Below are 16,074 nucleotides of genomic sequence, written 5' to 3'. Positions count from 1 at the left end.
ATAGAACGGGTTCGGCATTCAGATCAAAAGGGGTTGCGTAATTGATTGATTGGCATCACATCAAAAAACACCAATCGCCATATGTGAAGTTTTATCTGTAACCCTCCCCATCTGCGTATTCATCCTAGTTTGTTTTTCATCGATGTGGAGATTCAGGGGAGCATTCTCGTAGCTAAGTGAGTGGTTCGGTGTCTGGAGGGTTCTCTCGTTAACTTCAAAACAACCATGCAAAACAATGACACATAAGAACAAAGGTAACAGGTAAGAACAATGTAACAGAGGTAAGAACAATGCTAACAACAACTAAGAACAACGCTAACAGATTCAATAACTTACCTTGATGTTGCAGAAGTTACCAAGGTAACTTTGACCTCGTAGAGGAATCGAGGTAAGAGTCAAGAGGTAAGAGCGTAGAACTCATATGTCCCTGCCAAGCAGAAGGACCAGATGTCATAGATTTCCAATGTCATAAATGGCCAAATGTCACAAATGGCTAGATGTCATAGGTGGTAATAAACTGCTAATATCATAAATGGCCAAATGTCACAGGTGGCAAACCATGGCCAGATGATTTATGTCGGTCTAAGATTGTGCTTACTTTACCTTATAATTTAAAGACCAAAGAGCATTTAGTATCGTGAATTAATGCTAGTATTAGTTTGCAGTTTTCGAAATGTTTAGAAATATGAATCATACATTTACTCGACATAATAACCATGGTTATGGCCTCCCCAAACACTTATGTACTTGCCACATGGCTGATTTTAACTCGACCATTTGTTCGATTATTATAGTCCCGTGCCTATTGCAGGGAGTAATAAGATGGAATATATAATTATATAATAAACAATTTCATTAAATATCTTCATTCAAATTTCTTTATTTACTTTGTATATGAATTTTTTACAATAATTTTGGATGCGTAATGCGATGTAGAAAAATGGAAATTATAGAATCTGCCATGAAGCCACCTCAAATTTCACAAAAGATAATATAGAGGTTGTGTAAAAAATATTATCGAGGTTCTAAAGTGGAGTGGAGGGACTAGCAGTGTCGATGCGTGCACATTCAGTAGAGGTACTTTTATCCCAGAAGACAGCAACTGGACCGTCATCACAAGTGTCAAGTGAGTGGGGAATTGGGGAAGAGGGGGTACGTTTACAATGCCTTCCAATATCTACAACACTTCACTCATTGACGGCCTCGCTTCTTCGTCGTCCTGAATGCACCATCCTGCCACTGTGGCTGCCCTCTCCACTTGTTCCGCATTTGCATCGTTGAATAATTCCTTGTCCAGTACCTCCATGTCGTTTCTGTTGCTGATGTGAGATGCAGCCCAAGCCAGAAAGAATAGTTCGAACGATTCAAAGACCTTGTCCATGTTTCTTTGCCCCGCAATTATTTCAAGCAACGTTATTCCGAAGCTGTAGACGTCGGCCTTCACAGTGATCGGCAGACCTGAGAGCCACTCGGGGGCCAAGTATCCTCTCGTTTCTCTAATGGTCATCAAAACCTTACTATACTCTCTCCTAAGGAGCTTCGCCATTCCAAAATCGACCACCTTCAGGCAGAAATTGGAATCGAGGAGGATATTTTTGGGCTTGATGTCGCAGTGAATAATGTAGTCCTTGCACTTCTCGTGCAGGTAAACAATTCCCCGGGCAGTTCCCACTGCGATGTTGAAACGTGTTTTCCAGCTCAACAACTTGTTTTGTTCATGATTTCTTTGGGATTTCTTGAATAGGAAGGATCTGAGGCAGCCACTAGGAAAGTATTCGTACACTAACAGTCTTTGGGAGCCCTCTGTACAAAACCCCAACAACCTAACCAAATTCACATGCTGGGCTACTCCGATGGTACTCACCTCCATGCAAAATTGCTTTTCTCCTTGGCTCACACTCTCCAACTTCTTAACTGCCACCGAAGAGCCATCTGCTAAAGTCCCTTTGAAGACGGAGCCGAAACCCCCACCTTCCAGACGCTCAGAACATTTCTTCGTTGCATTCTACAGCGCTCTGTAAGTGAATAAAGTTAGCCCGGTGGGGACGTATTATGTGGAAAGCAAAATGGAATGCTTCCAAAACCATATAACAACAACACAAAGGCCAAAATAGCAAGTAGGTGTCGGGAATTTCTGATGATTCCAAACAAAACTAAACAGAGAACATTGCTTTGTTTTATTTGCATAGCGGAACAAAAAAAATTGTTTCTGGAGAACAAAATTTTACACATACACAAAGAAACTTATATTCATTAATAAAACTGCTTGTTACAAAAGGGTCTTCCTCTTCCAGAGGGATTACAATAGGAACGCTTCAATTCAACACACAAAAAATTTACTCTATCTCTCCTCTTAAAATTTACACTACTGTGTCTGCACTGATAAACTTGCGCTGCTGCATCTACTACATTACATTTTCCATTTTCCATGATACAATAAAACAGGACATTACATTTTTTTTACTATGCCATACTCCCGTGAAAATTAAAAAACAATAAAATTAAAGGCTTTTACCTATGTTTACCAACCGTAGTAAATTTTCATTTATTGTTTCACTGACAAAACTGGCGGTCAATGAAACTTATACTTCACTTCACGTAATTTTGCTACAAGCCTGTACATCAACTGTTGATTTAAGCGGATGGCTGAGATCGGTTTGAAGAAGGTGAGATATGCGATTTGCAATCATATCGCATCGCAACGTCGCATCGGCGGAAGAGAAAAGTGGAGCACTAACATATGGGTGCGATTTGTGATTTGTGATCGCATCACATCGCAGAATCGCAATTGGCAAAAAACACAGGGTGTAACAAAGGCAACAGGGCGTGGATGCAATTTGCGATATGCGATCAGATCGCATCGCGAAATCGCAATCAGAATACATAAGTGTGCAATGGGTTAATGTGCGATAGCGATCAAATTGCATCGCAAAAAGAAGAGAACGGAAATAGCGGGGAATCCACAGGTGGTTTTACACAAATAAATGCTACAGTTGGAATTATCATTTCAACACTCCCCTTTAATTTCAACTACTGGGTTATCAGTCAAACCCAGACATTTCCTCAAAAACTCAAAACTTTTTTGCCCCAATGGTTTGGTCAGAATATCTGCAACCTGCTCCTGAGTTCTGCAATGTTGTAAAACAATTTCTCCATTGTTTACTGATTCCCTGATGTAGTGAAACTTTGTGTCAATGTGTTTCGTTCTCTTATGAAACACATCCTTCTTGGATAATGCAATAGCTGAGCTATTGTCACAAAAAATCACAGTTCCTTTTGTTTTCTCTTGGCATAAGCTACTTAACATCCTTCTCATCCAAATTTCTTGGCACGCTGCTGTTGTAGCTACCACATATCTGCTTCTGCTGTAGACAACACTACAATAGGCTGTTTTTTAGAAGCCCATGAAATGGCTCCTGAACCTATGTGAAAAACATAATCAGATGTGCTTTTCCGATCATCTACACTTCCAGCCCAATCATTGTCAGTGTATCCAATTAAATCTGAACATTCTGAAACAGTATATGAAATGCCAAACCTTTTAGTACCTTTAACATACCTCAGAATCCTTTTTGCTGCCTGCCAATGTGCTTCTTTTGGCCTCTCTATGAATCTGGAAATCAAGATAACAACATACATTATATCCAGCCTAGTTAGAGTCAAATACATGAGGCTGCCAACTATGCTCTTGTACAACCTAGGATCAAAATCCTTGTGGTTGTCCTCTTTGCTGAGTTTTAATCCCATCACTATGGGAGTGATTGCTGCTTTGCTCTCCTGCATATTAAATCTTTTTAACACTTCATTAACATATTTTTCTTGTGAGATAAAAATCCCATTTCCATTTTGTTCTACTTCTATTCCTAAGAATTATCTCAGCAAACCCATGTCAGTCATTTCAAATTCTTCTTTCATGACTGTTTTGAAATTTTCAATAAGGCAATCATCATTACTTATGAAAATAACATCATCAACATATAGCACAACAATTAGAATTTTACCATCATTTTCTTTGATGTAGAGGGTGGGTTCTCCCTCACATTTTTCAAATCCATTTTCCAGTAGATAGGAATCTATCCTACTGTACCACGCTCTTGGTGCTTGCTTCAGCCCATAAAGAGCTTTCTTCAATCTGCACACTTTGTGTTCTTGGAATTTCTTTTCATAGCCTAGAGGTTGTTCAATGTAAACCTCTTCCTTTAACACTCCATTTCGAAATTCTGACTTCACGTCCATTTGGTAAACTTTCCACTTGTTTTGTGCTGCAATGGACAACACTGCTCTCACAGTTTCCATTCTAGTAACCGGTGCAAAAGTTTCCTCATAGTGTCTCCCATATTGCTGCTTATATCCTTTGACAACCAGTCTTGCCTTGTGTCTTTCTATTTTTCCTTCAACATTACTCTTGGTCTTGTAGACCCATTTAACTCCAATGACTTTTTTTCTTTTTGGTAGTTCAACTAAATCCCATGTCTTGTTTCTTTCTATGGCATTGATCTCCTCATCCATAGCTTCTATCCATTTCCTATCCTTAATTGCTTCTTCGAAATGAATAAGGTCATCAACATGACAATATAGAGCAAACAAAGAGTTCATACCTTCATTTGCTGCCTCTTGTTCATAAATGTCACTTAAATTTCTGAACTTCTTACCTCTTTCATTTGGTGTACAAGTGCTTGAAGAAGCACTTGAATTTCCTCCTTGTGGTGTGCTTGGAGAAGCACTTTCATTTCTCCTCAAGGGTTTCTCTTGTTGTCCTTGTGTTGGTGCTACTGTTTGGGGATGTATTTCAGCCATCTCCTCATCATCTTCATTATGAGACAAAGAGGTTTTAACATTCACTGTTTTCTCTATGTTTCCATCCCAAGCTTCCTCCTCAATGAACTGAACATCTCTACTCACAATAAGTTTCTTGGTGGATGGGTTATACAACCTATAAGCTTTGGATTCATCACTTTATCCAATAAAAATACATTTCTCCCCTTTGCTATCCAACTTCTTCTTTAGCTGATCTGGAATGTGTGCATAAGCCACACATCCAAAAACTTTCATGTGGGTGACTCGTTGCTTTGTCCCACTCCATGCTTCTTCCGACACTCTATTCATGACTGTTGTTGGGAAAAGTATCCAACACGGAATGACCCTATCCCACTCTAAGGGTGATAGTACCTCAGCAACAATCAAAACAAAGCCATTCGAGATTACTTCTTTATGAGATGTAAGAGAGGGTAGAAAGAGATCCACTAACCGTTGTCTTTCGCTAATGATTGATCCAATCTTCTCTCTTTGCTGCTTGCTCCCATCTCCTTGCTCTTTCACTGGCCCAGCAACACCAAGATCCTGCAAAATGGCAAGAGAGGGAAACTACAAGAAGCATACATTCATAATTGATTCAAGGATTAGAATAAATCAAATACACAAGTATAACAATACACCATTGAGACACATGCATATAGAAGAACCTCAAATGCTTTATTAATGGAAGAAGTAAAGTTCAGGAAGTGATACAACCATAAAAGGCCCAATCCAGCATCACCTCCCAGCAGAAAGAAATCTCCTCTTCACCTCCTTCAAGCAAATCACCCAATAGTTCTATACTCAAACCAACAGCACTTCCTTACATTCACAAGATTCCAGCCCCCCTAGACCTCATGAGAGAGCTCTATATATAGGATTTTTGGAGAAAGGTTGAGTCAGCTTGAGCTTGGCATGGAGCTGACTAGTGTCCTCTCCCACTTCAGTTATTCTTCAGTTCTTGAGTCCACTTGGAGGTTCTTTCTTCCACTTGGAGATCTAGACCCTCTTACTCATCACAAGTCGAATTCCCTGATCCAAGTGTCATTTTGGAAGCTTCCTGGGCATTGACACCTTGAGGAATGACTGTGCCACTTGGCCAAACTCGCCCAGCACAGGTAGCCTTCTTTGTAGTTGACATTCAGCGCAGGTACACAGTGGAGCAGTTGACATTCAGCGCAGATGCTCAGTGGAGCAGTTGACATGATCCAGAATTAGCTTGTTTTTGAGTGTTTTCAGGTGGAGAACTGATATTCAGTGTTGTGGTTTGCTGACCTTGTTCCTCTAGGGTTAGGAACAACATGTTTAGGGACTTTGGATCCCTTAGATTATGGACATTTCATGCTTCATGCTGTAAGGCACAAAAATGTCTATAACAGTTGCCCCCTAAAGTATGAGGTCGTTTATCGGGTGAAATGCTTTATCAGGAGGATCCGAAGTTCATTCAATCGCTGAGAGGTGACCTGTAATACAATACAATACAATACATTATTTTTCATTCTGCTTTCATGATCTAGCTGAGGCGGGCATTCCCATGCTCAGCTTTATAAATTCATTTTGGTACATAGAACAGACGATCGTCTGATGGTAGACTGATAATTCTCTGCTGAAATTATCATCCTTTGAGTAGGATGATCATCTGTTGTAATGATGTACATGTCAAATGTCTTTATATTTCCTGAATATATATCGCAGCCCGGATGGATGAAACTAGATCCGGGGTCTTCAAACTCGTTCGATCTTCACTCTAAGTACAAGTCGATCCATGTGAGAATTGCGCTGAAGTCGAATATGGAAAGACATCGCTTGATTACCAGTCAATGATGAAAACCGTTAACAAGCGCGAGAGGAATCACCGATAATGATAATGACCCTCAAGGTACTGCAGTACAATTAACGTGGTGTGAATAAAGGACTTGGCGTCGAACACCACGCAAAATCTTCTGGTCGAAGGTCATTGATGTATACCTGTCGCCGGAAGTGAGAAACTTGCCATTGAGGCATGCAAGTTTCAAAGTACTGAGGGGGGTGTTCCTAGATCAACTTCTTGGATAATGAGCTGAAGTCGACAAGAAGCGATCCGTCAAAGGAGGGCCTTAATGAATCCCACATCAGTGACACGGAACGGAGCTAATGATTTTAGTGGAGGTGAAAACAATCTGTGAAATATGATTCAGGGTGGCGATCATGGGTGGATGAAGGATAATGTATGGCAGTGGATGGGACACGGTTGACTCTTTCTGAACAACATCTCTTGAACATATAACGACACTGATGCGATGGATCGGTAGCATTACCCCAAGTGTGGATGGTTTGGCGAGGACCATGGTGATGAGACCGGTGAATGAAACAACCCAACCCGATGTGATACGGAGGAAAAGTGTCATGTTCAAGAGCGACTTGCTACCATTAAAGCTTTGAGGTTCTCCCAATTTTTCCCCAGTCATTTCTGACCAGTACCTCTTTATTTTTGTCAAGCTTGAGGAGGATAACATATGCTTGTTCTATAACCTGCCCTTCGGGCAAGCCCATCGCTATGTTTTAACGAGCCTAGCGATAGGGAAACTCGTTCTCGTCTAAAGACAAGTTTGTCGCTATTTAATCATTTTAACGAGTCTAACGACAAGGAAAACTCGGTCCTTTTCATTTTTAGAGAGTCTGAAAAGGTACGGAAAGTTAACTCCAAAATTCCTTTTTCGTCATCTAATCCCTTAAGTCCGAAAAAGTATAAAACAATACAGAAGGAATGAGTTTTCGATAATTTTAACGAGCCGAATAAAACAAGCGCTCGACCTTTTTGTGCAATAATCCCTCAGGTCCAAAAAGATTAAAATCTACGGGAGGGATAGCTCTTCCGGTCCTTTTAACGAGCTGGAAGGCCAAAACTCGGCAAACTTTTCATATTTTACGAGTCAGATGAAAAGAGCTCAAAGAAGACTCGTCTTTTGAGGAACGAGTGATAAACAGGGATAGCAGCATATTCCAGGTACAGGTTGGAATTCTCCAATCACGGCAGTGTCACAAGGATGGCTAGGTGAAATCACTCTTCGCAGCTGTTCCTCAAAATGGGTAAACAATCATATGGAGGTGAACGATCGGCCAAATGGAATGGAGGTGGCAGGTGCAAACACGACCAAGGCTTTTTATGGCTAATAAATTTACGATCACAATGGTTATTTACCGGGGTATGTTCATTTTTTAATGAGCTTGAATGCTCAACCTTATGTTTATTTTTTAACGAGCATGAACTATGTGCTAAAACTGCTCGGATCTCGCTTTTCTATTTTTTAACGAGCATAAATTCCGCGGTAAAACTGCTCGACATACCAGTCATAAGATAAGAATGTCTCCTATGAGATAGCTATTTTTTATGGAGCTTTATCTCACGAAGCTATGCTCCCTCTCATCCTTTCTTTATGCAAGTTCGGAAATGGCTAATCCCAAAAACAGATAAATAACCGCTCTTGGCTTGCACTCCAAAAGGTTTGCATGCCCCCAGGTATAAAATACAATTTCAAGGCTGCCCCTCCTCTCCTCCACCTCTGCTTTTCTCTGGGTGTTCACAGCTACTTGTCGTCTTGCTAGTCTAATGTTAACGATACTTGTCTTCTCGTTATTTTTAAAAGGTCTTATGCGGTACTTGTCTTCCCGTCAGCCTGACTTTTGACAGCTCTTTTGCAAGATCGCAAGAGAACAGCTACTTGCGACAAGAGAGCAGCTACTTGCGACAAGAGAAGAACACTACTCAAAGACAAAACATTAATGTTATTGAGGGAGGCTTGCCTCTTTCTGGTTACCCAAAGATTGTTTTGTTAACACCATCAAATGAAAACATTTCTTCGGCACTGTCTACCGAAGTAGACAATGGTGAATGACCTTTGTCAAACAAGTAACCTTGACAAAAGAATCTTGTTCTAGAACAATCCCTCTTCCATCCACGGACGGGGTATGGACTAGTCATATTCTTTCGCGGAAATTCTACCCTATACCCAAGGTTTCCTCTGCCCGAAGCAGACCAGGATGCATGCCCCCTGGGTTCCAGTCCCATCTTTCCGAATCACTCGCACTCATCGGGAAGGAGGACTGGGGGTGGAGACATTTCTTGATTGAATAGACCATTCAGGGTTGGTATTTGACTATTTGCGATGTGTGATCCCGGAAATGAAAGTTGGTCCACGAGCTTGACCATCCTTCCTTCGTGTGGAAAACACATTACTCTAAAGAGTGAGGAGACTATAGCTCCCATGCAATATATATAGTCTCGTCCAAGGAGTAGGTTATAATCCAAGGGTCCTTGAACGACCATCACATTCATTTGAACGGTCTTCCCTTTCAATGTAACAGGCACATTGGGGAGGATCCCTAATGGTCGACTGGTTCCTTTATCAAAACCCGAGAGATTTCTTATCTCAGGCAAAAGCGCCGGGGAACCCAGTGCTTTCCAAGCAATAGAGGAAAGGATACTCACAGATGCCCCTTCATCAATGATAGTTCCAGCCATTACCATTCTGTAAATTTGGACTATGATTCTGAATGGTATACTGGCTGGCAACCGGGGTCTGCCTAGTTGGTTCCAATCAAAGGACACAACCAGGTTGCTTGGTGGTGGGACCGAATACACGGCCGGATATGACCCTGACGATGTTCCTTCCTGCGATAAAGGAATGGGCGCATTGCCCTGATGCTCATCAGAGTCGGTGTTGATGAAAAGAATCTGGATGGTGTCATCCTTATTCTCTTCAGTGAGGGTGTCATTTGAAGATGAATCTTCATTGACGGTGTCATTTGAAGATGAAACCTCTGAAGGCGGAACCGGGTCAACTGTCGTTTCGACCTTTAGACTTTCGTCTAGTTTGGATTCAGTAGGTTCATTTTCAATGACTGACGCTTCAGCTGACCACTTGAGCGGGCCAGCTATATTTTCAACCAACGAAGGACTTGGCACGAGTTTTTTGTATCCAGGAGGAAGTCTCAACGGTGAAACCGGACGATCTTCCAAAACTCTCTTCGCTTCGTCTAAGAAGGGACAACGGTGGATGGCGTGATCGCCTTCACACAGTCTGCAGGGGGATCTTGTTCCCCCTCTTTGTCTTGAACCTTCACTTTCGCTGGTTGACGGTAAGCATTCAACATGGCTATCAGAGGTTGATGCTCCCGAATTATGCAAACGAGGGGACCAGTCCCTTAGTATCCGGGGAATACAGGGACAATCTCTATGGAAGTGGTCTCCTCTACATATGACACATGGCGATTTAGGCCCGGTCTGTGCTGTGTGTGGATTTTTGTCAAATGTCTTTTGCTTGCCCCCAGTCGCCTTAGGCTCCTTCTTCTTCTTCTCCTTCTTCTCCATGGGAGCTTGGCTTTTGCCGGCTCTACCTTGCGAAGATGAAGGATTGGAGGAAGAGTTATAGGAAGTATAAGGCTGGTGGGCAGCTCTAGACTGATCTAACTGTTGACTCGACTGTTCAGGAACCATGGTGTTATGAACTACATTGGTTGAGAATAGCCAAATTGGCAGGCCAATTGTCAGTCCTGGAAGTGACAATGTGGCCATGTGGGGCGCACCAACTTCTCCCCAAGAGGAGAAAGGACTAGGATTTCCATCATGTGGAATTCCTTGGTTGGGGCGTTCCATGTTCTCAACCTACAGATCAACGCAGGAATAGGAGGTGATTATGTTCCGTTTAAAATAAATTTTATAACGACGCTTTAGACACAACTTGCTTTTTCACTTTTTAAGAGTCGAGAAAAAGCTAAAGATGACTCTAGTCTCCTTCGATGTTTTAACGAGCCCGAAGTGACAAATGCTCGGATGGACTTTTTCAGTTATAGAGTTTGAAAAAGGCCAAAAGAAACTGCTCTGGAGATCTAGGCAGAGGGTGTGCCAAACTTTTCGCAAAACCACAGAATACGTTTTACGGTACGAGTGGTCGATCTTCGTGAATGCTGTGTTCACTGCATTGGGATCAGTAGGGCAGCCGACACGGCTTCCTATGGATAAAAGATATATGCCTATAGGGGTCTCCCAATATATACGCGACGGTACGTGGGAGCACAAGTCCGTATTAGTGCCACCGACTCTCAAGAGGAATCACCCACCTTCGTCGAGATCGACAGTCACTACGTTTAACGACGCCGGAACACGTCTCTAGCTTAGACCTCTATGTGTTTGCGTTATGTTTCAAAGCGTTGTTAGGTTCATTCAATATATTTTAAGTTGATCTTTTTAAAGTTTGCCTTTCAAGGTTCACCACGAGATGTTTGATACAAATTCCTAAATGCAGTCTAAGATGAGAAGCAAGATTTTTCAATCTTTTCGACTTATGAAAACCTTAACTACTGAGGGAAAAGAAAGACAAAATCTTTTCACACAGATCAAAGAGCATACACTAATGCACTTTTTCCCTAAATCAACATGCAAACTTATCAAATGCAAAATGCAAAATGCAGGTACTTCTTTTCTCTTCCTTAATGTTGATGTAATACAAAAAGAAAGCTGTTGTATAGCTTTGAATTCAATTTCAAGTGAAAGCAAACAAGCTTGTCCAAAACCAAAAGACACCTTAAGATTTACTTGTTTCGACACTAGAAATATATAAATTCAAACCATATGACGAAAGAAAAAGCTCAATCAGCTATGAACAGTAAACAAACTAACTCTTAAGATCAAAACGACACTTAACACGGGTCTAGATCTAAGAGGCCACAGCAAGACTAGTTCACTTTCGTTACGGGAAACTGTAAATGATATAAGAAATACACAAAGAACAAATACAGTTTCTTTATACAACCGAGGCAGAATAGTGGCAAGGAAAGTTGGTTTCAGATAGGTACATTGACTGGTAACAGGCTGCAAAAACAAGGGTGAAAACAGGGCAATAAACAGGAGGGAACCCCAGTAGCTCTAGGCAAAACTGGTTCAGCGCAGGTAGTACACTGGCAGTTTGACCTTCAGCGCAGGTAGCCCCTTCGGGAACTGCGCTGAAATGCAGACTGCCTTCACAGTGCCTGCACTGAAGAGATAAACTTTCGTTTTTCTCAGTTTCCGGGTCACAGATTGCTCAAAAATTCACAGTTTTTGGCCAAATCAGAAGCTATCAGTCAAGTACACACTAAGGGATGAAAAGGAGGATGAAAATCTATCACTAAGAGCTATTTAGAGTCCTTGTGGATCAGCTCTTCAAATCATAAACTTGCCCAGAAACTGAGCTAGAGTAGCTGCCCTCTACTTTGCATTTGAAAGATCCAAATGCAGTTCGATTCGGTACTCCCAGTGTTTATGAAATGAATAGCAAAAACACAAACAACCAACAAGATACGGTCCCCAGCGGAGTCGCCAATTTGTTGTTGGGAAAAGTATCCAATACGGAATGACCCTATCCCACTCTAAGGGTGATAGTACCTCAGCAAAAATCAAAACAAAGCCATTCGAGATTACTTCTTTATGAGATGTAAGAGAGGGGAGAAAGAGATCCACTAACCGTTGTCTTCCGCTAATGATTGATCCAATCTTCTCTCTTTGCTGCTTGCTCCCAGCTCCTTGCTCTTTCACTGGCCCAGCTACACCAAGATCCTGCAAAATGGCAAGAGAGGGAAACTACAAGAAGCATACATTCATAATTGATTCAAGGATTAGAATAAATCAAATACACAAGTATAACAATACACCATTGAGACACATGCATATAGAAGAACCTCAAATTCTTTATTAATGGAAGAAGTAAAGTTCAGGAAGTGATACAACCATAAAAGGCCCAATCCAGCATCACCTCCCAGCAGAAAGAAATCTCCTCTTCACCTCCTTCAAGCAAATCACCCAATAGTTCTATACTCAAACCAACAGCACTTCCTTACATTCACAAGATTCCAGCCCCCCTAGACCTCATGAGAGAGCTCTATATATGGGATTTTTGGAGAAAGGATGAGTCAGCTTGAGCTTGGCATGGAGCTGACTAGTGTCCTCTCCCACTTCAGTTATTCTTCAGTTCTTGAGTCCACTTGGAGGTTCTTGCTTCCACTTGGAGATCTAGACCCTCTTACTCATCACAAGTCGAATTCCCTGATCCAAGTGTCATTTTGGAAGCTTCCTGGGCATTGACACCTTGAGGAATGACTGTGCCACTTGGCCAAACTCGCCCAGCGCATGTAGCCTTCTTTGCAGTTGACATTCAGCGCAGGTACACAGTGGAGCAGTTGACATTCAGCGCAGATGCTCAGTGGAGCAGTTGACATGATCCAAAATTAGCTTGTTTTTGAGTGTTTTCAGGTGGAGAACTGATATTCAGTGATGTGGTTTGCTGACCTTGTTCCTCTAGGGGTAGGAACAACATGTTTAGGGACTTTGGATCCCTTAGATTATGGACATTTCATGCTTCATGCTGTAAGGCACAAAAATGTCTATAACAATGACTGCTTTTGTAAGGCATCTATTCAAAATGTACGCTGCACAATGTACAGCTTCAGCACAATAATCATTTGGAAAATGCTTTACCTTTAACATGCTCCTCACCATATCCATGATTGTCCTATTCTTCCTTTCGGCAACTCCATTTTGCTGCGGAGTGTACCTAGTGGTAAACTACTTATGAATCCCATTTTCTCTACAAAAACGTAGAAATTCTTTGGAGATATACTCACCTCCTCTATCAGTTCTTAGAACTTTGATATGCAGCCCGCTTTGGTTTTCTACAAGTGCCTTGAAATTGCAAAATCTTTCAAACACTTCACTTTTGTTCTTCAGGAAATAAACCCAAGTTTTTCTAGTAAAATCATCAATAAATGTTAGAATATAGTGGCTGCCTGCAAGTGATAGAGTTTGCATCGATCCACATAAATCTGAGTGGACAATCTCTAAGGATTCTTTTGCCCTTATGCTTTTCTCGGATGGAAAACTTTCTCCGTGTTGTTTCCCCAAGATACAACCTTCACAAAGGTTGTCTAGCTTCTCTATCAATGGTAATCCTCTTACCATTCCTTTTCTATTTGTTAGAGTCAGTCTAGTCAGTCCTTCGTTAGAGATCAAAACTCTTTATGAATTTCATTTTTAGGTGTCCCGCTCCATTCACTCAACTGCATTCTGCTAGGGGCATGCCATAATCTGACAGAGAAAGGTCATGCTAGTCATTTCCCCTCATGTCAGGCTCCTGTTGGCTTAGGTCTTTTGTCAATGATCACCAAATTCCATGACAGTCAAGGTCTGTTCCTTTAATGGACAAAGGTCATCTTCGATCATTAGGTCTAGGGATTTATCAGTTGGGTCTTTAAATATGTCCAGTAAAGCCATGCAGGCCAGAGTGAGGCCCTTACACAGTTATGATTCACAAAGTTTCATCGTCATATTTATAAACTTCAACTGTTCTTCAAAACTCTGTTTTGAAGAAAAGTCAAACAATGTCATTTGTGATAAAATTTTCAAAAGGTCGCCAATTGATTTATTCAAATACAGTCATGGTTTCCGTGGCCAAATGTCCTGTCATGCAATCCCTGCAAAAGGTGCCGAAAATTTCATCATTTGAGCTAAAATTTCAGAGGAAAAGTGAAAATCAGGGTTGTTTTAAGTCAGTGAAAAAGTGTCAAAACATAACATTAGAAAAATGGGTTTTTGAAAAAGCAAAATTTAACCCATGACTTCTAAGACTTTATATACAAGTTCCCACCAAAATCAAAGTCATTGTGCAAATCAAGTGCGTAGGGAGACATTGAAAACTATTTGAGTGTGCATCTTGTTGTTTGGAGCAAAGTTGGAGGCAGTTTACAAGGCACGACACATATAGAGAGGGGCACGACGCACATAGAGCCAGCCCGCAGTGTAATTTTCCAACAGGCGGGACACACACCCAGGGCGCGGCGCACACAAAGGAATCGCTCAGAACCTTGCCAAACTTCCTCAAATCTTTTGTGAAGCCCATAAAATTGCAGGTAGGCTCTCTAACATCACTTGTTCATCAAATTTTATGAGTGATACGGTGGTTTATGCCCATGATTGAATGCAACAAATTTCATAAAACCAACCACAAGAAAATGCCAAAAATTCATTGTTGCTAGGGTTGTATAAGTGTGGTGTTGATGCCAAGGTTTCATTTTCCTTCCTTACCATTTTTCCTTATCCCCCTATGCTGTTTTTTCCTATTCCCACTACCCTAAAATACTACCAAACTCATATTCCTTATCCCTCCACTATTTAGTCAATATAAACCCCAAACCCTACCTTGTCAAAACTCCAAAAATACCTACCCTATTAAATACCCAAACCCCCTACATATCCCTAAACAAACTTCTCCCCATAACCCCTATTCCCATCACATTACTCCCCTCCTAATACTCCCTTTTGTTTCATTGTTCCCCTTGGTGGCAGATATCACAACAACACCTAGTTTCACCATCATCAAAGGGTAGTCCAAGCACAGTACATAAACAGAAGTCATGGCATCTGAGGGTTCATCAGAGTATGAGGTGGAAACTCACAGTGATACAGCTTCAGGAGAACGGGCTCCCAGGAGACATCACAAGAGTGGCAAACATGTCAGGGATGAGCCAAACACCCTCACTGAATTGCAGGCATGCCCTCTTGCTATGTCATGTTTCTAGCACCTAGCATGTTTTGAATTTTGTCAAAGGGTGGCTAATGTTAGAGTAAATCATGAGTTGGCCCGTCTTTTTGTGCTTCATCTACATGAAGGTTAGTGTATCTTAGTTGGGTTCACCTTCACATTGACACCTGAAACTATCTCAGTGGCAACAGGCATACCAAATGTTGGACAACAGTGGCATAAGAAGAAGAAGGTGGATAGGCAATACTATGAGCCTTACATTAAGGCCAGTTGTTTGAGGCATCTCACGAGATTCTTCCCATTCAGATATTTGAAAGATGAGTATGCTCCACTCATGAAATTGATCATGAAGTACTTCAGTTGTGAGGGGAGATTCTCTCGCCTATATGCCTATCACATCAGGTTACTCATGCACTTTACCAGGGTGCGGATGATGAACATCCCATTTTTCATTTGCAGGAACATAGAGAGGATGAACAATTTCATGCAGCATAAGACCCCTCAGCAGCAGCTTAACAGTGTTTATCACTTTGCTCTTATCCGGATTTTGGTGGATCATCAGTTGGGATTTCAGGGCATTGCTTGGGAGGACTTCATCTCCCGTGACTTCTTCAGCACTCTACATGTAGTATCAGAGGCAGAGCATGAGATATGTGGTCCTTTTCATCAATATGAGCGCCATGAGACCGCTACTATGCCAGTATTCATCACCTATCAGAGAGGCAGTAGA

General features: G+C 41.5%; 1 pseudogene; it reads right to left on the bottom strand.

The window, feature by feature from the left end:
• Nucleotides 1-1,177: 1,177 nt before the first annotated feature.
• LOC149233765 (G-type lectin S-receptor-like serine/threonine-protein kinase At2g19130 pseudogene) overlaps nt 1,178-16,074 on the bottom strand; it is a 32,464-nt pseudogene continuing 17,567 nt past the window's right edge.

This window comes from Pinus tabuliformis, chromosome J, assembly GCF_031772625.1.
Source record: "Pinus tabuliformis cultivar Carrire ecotype Pingquan chromosome J, CPIR1, whole genome shotgun sequence".
Taxonomy (NCBI): Eukaryota; Viridiplantae; Streptophyta; class Pinopsida; order Pinales; family Pinaceae; genus Pinus; species Pinus tabuliformis.
Note: the sequence above shows the minus strand (reverse complement) of the source record. Positions and strands in the feature narration are given on the sequence as shown.